We start from the raw sequence: 4,415 nt of genomic DNA, 5'->3' as shown, positions 1-4,415 counted from the left end.
CTGCCAGCTGTGTACCTTGGGCAAATCCCCACATCTCTCTGAGCCTCAGTTTGCTCTTCTGAAAAGTTGGGGGGGAGGATAAATTTCATGGTGATTTTGTAGGGACTAATGGGATCAGCAATGGCAGGTGCTTACCTGGTGCCTGGATCTGCAGAGAGGGCTGTGGACGTGCTGTGGTTGTCCATGGTGTTTATTTTTCTCTTCCCCGTGAAAAATAGTCTGCCTCACTGATCTCTAGGATGTGATTTTTCTGAGTGTGGAAAAGCACATGGAAAGCACCCTGTCAAGGAGTTGAGATTGCATCCAGCTGATCCTGATCCTTTTCCTTTGGGTAGCCAATTAAGGATCTCTGGGGCACCAGAGAGGCCCTAGGCCCACTCAAGTGTCTGGGATGGTCTGGCTGCACTTCATTCATTCAAGTGTGTATATTAAGTACCTACTACATGCAGGACTTTTGGAGACACTTAGTAAAGTCAGTGAATGAAGGACACACAATCGCTGTGCCTCAGTTGTCGTCTGAGAGTCAGACAGTGACATTAGACATCTTTCGCAGGTCCTGTCTTCCATGGAACATCCCAAGTGATGCCCTGATAGCCTCCTTTATAGCTGGAGGCATCTTCCCTTATTCCAGCCAGGAGGGCAGAGCACAGGCACATCTAAAAAAGTGAGTGGTCTTTGGGTCCAGAAGAAGGGCTTCCTGTCTCTACAGAACAATGTGTGGAGGGAGAGATGGGGGCTGTGGTTGTGGTAGGCCTGTCAGAACCTTGTGTCTCACACATCTTTTGATTCCCAAGGGAAGGCTGTGGTCTGGTGGCTTCCACTCCCGGAGGACAGGAGTCAAAGAGCTCTGGATGGGTGCCAGGACCCCTGGGAAACAGAGGGGTGGCTAGGCTGAGTTGTCTCCAAGAGACCCATTCCCATCACAGACCCATCTTAATCTGTCTCCCCTTCTCCATATCCACATCTTCTGACCACCACCTCCAGGCCCAAGACAGGAGGTCTGTGAACAACCCGCTCAAAAAATGGCCTCTGCTCAATCCCGTTCCACAAGTACATGGAGGGCTGGGCTGGGCTGTGTCCCGGCCCTTCAGGAGAAGAGTGTCAGCAGGAAGAGAGTCGCGACAGGCTCTGTGTTATACGTGCTGTATGAGCAGGGGCTCATCCCCAAGATGGGAAGGGGCAGATATCGGTGCCTTGCATGAGAAGTGTGGAGGGAAAGGCCAGGCCTCTGACTCTGTTGCCAAATTGTCTCCCCCAGTGCCATCTCTTCTCTGGTGGGAACCTTCCTGGACCCAGGGCAGGATTTCTGGGAACCCCTGCACTTTCCCTGCTTCAGGATGAAGCTGATATCTCTGCATCTCATCTCGCCTGGCTCGGAGCTGGGGACCACGCCTACTTTCTCCAGGTCCATCTGGAGCATCCAAAGCCCATTGAGGCAGATCTGGAAGGTGAGGAAACTGCAGTATGGGAAGATGATTTGCAGGGTCTTCAAAGGCTAGGTACCCTTAAAGGCAGTGGTGTCTTTCCTGGCTTTGACAGGGACCGAGGAAGTCAACTACTTGAGTGAAACTGTTTCTTTCTCCTGCTGCAGTATCATCTCCAGAGATCCCTCCAGTTCCAGAGCCAGAGCAAGGACCAGCTCCACGGCTAGATCCAGCTCCAGCTCTTGTTCCACCACCTGTGCTATAGCTGGAGCCAGTGTCACCTCCATCAGTCCCTCCAGGGCCAGAGCCACCACCAACATCAGCTCCAGCCCCAGTGCCAGCTCCTGAGCTGGAGCCAGCTGGACCATTAGCTCCAGGGAGAATCCTCCCTCCACCTGGAGAGATAACAGCAGAGCCAAACCCAGTCCCAGAGCCCACCTGCCGCTGAGATGTGACCAGCAAGAACCTGCTGAAGGAGGAGAAGCCTGACTTCTTGGAGTTCCTTCCCAGGCTAGTGGCAGAGCAGTTGACACTGATTGATGTGGTGAACAGCAGGGCGCTCACGGCAGGTGGGGTCGGCCTTCCCTGTGCCATGAGCTGCCCCACACCTGCCATTTCCTGATCCAGAATCCCATGATGTCGGTCCAGCTTCCCTGCTTACCCTCATGTGACCTGAGCAGCTTTCTTAACTCCCAAGCCTTTGCTGTCCTCATGTGGACAGTAGAGATGGACACTGAGAGCAGCTGCCATGCAGAGTGGCTATGCAGATGGACGAGGTGGAGCAGAGAGGAAGTTTGGCAGAATCTGCGCTTTGGTGGGGGAGGGGAGCACACTGAAGTGCTGTCTCGTCCTTGGGTAGTTCACTCATTTGACCAGGAGGCCTCAACAGCCTCAGCAATAATAAGCACCTCATGTGTTCATGACTGCAAGGCAGACAAACAAAGCCTGTTGGTTGTTGCTGCCTTGGGAGAATGTGCATCTGAAAGAGGAGTCAGACCCCAGGATGGTCAGAATGGGTGGGAGATGCCCCTACAGACGGTCAAGCAGGAGCCGAGTTCTGGTGCTTGGAGGAAGTGAGACTGGGCGGTGAACAAATGTCACTTCCCGGTGCCACAGTATCCGGTCCTGGGTCATCCTGTTCTGGGTACCCTCAAGGGACACAGGCAACACCCAGGGACTCCCACAAGCCTCAAGCCACATTCTCAGCTTCCTGAGCTCTAGCTCTCACCACTGACCCGGCCTGGGACTGGGGGCTGCGGACGCTGAGCTGGGCTGTGGCAGGGCTGGGTGACATGCCCTGTCCTCCCCAGGAGCTCTTCAAGAAAGTGATGCCCCACAACTTCCTGGACTCCATCTGGTCCCAGTGTGACAACAGGGGTAATGAACACCTGACACGCACCATCCATGCCACCACGACCCGCTTTAACAGAGTGGTCGAATGTGTCATCACCACTTGCATTGGGGATCTGAGCATGACAGCCTAGGAGAGGGCCAGGGTGGTGGAGCTCTGGATCCAGGTGGCCAAGGTAAGATGTGGGAGTTCCTGAGAGCTCCTCTCTGGAGTCAGGGGAACTGCCCCTTCTCCTTTCTCAGCTCTCATGTTTGAAGTCTGTGGTCTGAGTCTTTGCAAAATTATTAGGCCCCTCCTGCCAGTGCCTCGATGACCTGACTCCTGGTCCCAGTGGTGGGAATCTCACCCCTTCCTGGGCTCCTTCCTTACCTTGAGCTAAAATCCTCCTCCCTGGAAGTATTCTTCATCAGTTTCCAGCTGTGCCTTTCCCGGATTCCCTGAGTTACTGTCTCATCCAGGACAGGAGACGTCAATGAGGTGACAGAAGCCAGAGGAAGCAGGGCTCCAGTTCCCCCTCACAGCTCATTCTCTTCCTTTCCCCAGGAATGCCAGGGCCTGAGGATCCTTTCCTCACTCCATGCGATCCTCTGGGCTCTGCAGGTCCCCTCCATTCAGCGTTTAAAAGAGACATGGAGCTGGGTGTCCAGGTGGGTAGGCCTCTGTCCATTTGAGCACCACCTGGGTGGACCAGACACCCCCCACAGGGCTAGCATTGCCCTTCAGTCAGTTGGGACCTCCTGGGAGACAGCAAACCCTGGCGATAGGGTCTGACCTGGTTGGAGGCTTGGAGTCTTTCTGAAAACTTAGGCCAGTGGTTCTGCTTCAGGAATCAGTTTCCCTAAGTGACAGATCCTGGCTTGAGCCAAATTGAAGATTTTCAAGTGTTTTCAACAAAAGAACTCTCTGTCCACATGTAATTAAGACTGTTTAAAACACATCTGCTGAGAAGATAAGAGAATGGAGGCCCCAGGTGACAATAAGAGAGCCCCCTCCCCAGTCCCAGACACCTCAGGGCTCAGAGGACACAGTGAAAAGGCTCATCCAGGCTGTCTGGATCTTCTGGGTTTTCAAACAAAAGGGATTTACCCTCAAACCACTCCACAGTGTCTCTTTCCTTTTTTCCCTCCTCAGGAAGAACTGGACAAAACTTAAAAAGTTGATGAAAACAAGCCAGCGGGAGAGCAGGAAGCTGCTCAAGGAGGTGAGTGGAGGCTGGAGATCTGGAAGGAGGGGAGGTGAGGTGGGGAGGGACAAGGCAGGATGTGCTTTGGGAAGTTTTTCACTTAAGGTTCCCTGAGAAATAACGGTCTGTCTTGTCCAGCTTGACAGGAAGCGTGGGGTGTGAGCTGCAGGGGCAAGTGGGGACTGTTTGGGGAAGGAGGCCTTGGTCACGGGATACAATGATGTCGGCTGGACTCTTCCAGGAGGTGAAGAGCTGGCAGAATGAGCAGGTCTCTGGTTTCCATGTGGACCCAACAGCTGGCCCTCTTCCTTCAGGCTCGTGGGTGGATGGAGTGGGTGGGGGTTCCTTTCTTCCTCTAGCAGCCCAGCCTGTCCTCAGGAAGCCAGGCCCCTGCTGCTCCTACTGTCTTCACTGCACCTCGCAGGGGTGGGCACTCTGCATGCCCCAGGGATGGGCA

At 54.2% G+C, this 4,415-nt stretch overlaps 1 long non-coding RNA gene across 1 annotated transcript; it reads left to right on the top strand.

Annotated features, from left to right (window-relative positions):
- Positions 1 to 2,902: 2,902 nt before the first annotated feature.
- Positions 2,903 to 4,215, top strand: LOC131403934 (uncharacterized). The gene is made up of 3 exons (XR_009219651.1): positions 2,903 to 2,950; positions 3,907 to 3,976; positions 4,200 to 4,215. It is a non-coding gene; the product is annotated as an uncharacterized LOC131403934 (long non-coding RNA).
- Positions 4,216 to 4,415: the final 200 nt, after the last annotated feature.

The sequence above is a fragment of the Diceros bicornis genome, unplaced genomic scaffold, assembly GCF_020826845.1.
Source record: "Diceros bicornis minor isolate mBicDic1 unplaced genomic scaffold, mDicBic1.mat.cur scaffold_96_ctg1, whole genome shotgun sequence".
Lineage (NCBI taxonomy): Eukaryota > Metazoa > Chordata > Mammalia > Perissodactyla > Rhinocerotidae > Diceros > Diceros bicornis.
This window is presented reverse-complemented; position numbering and strand designations above follow the sequence as displayed.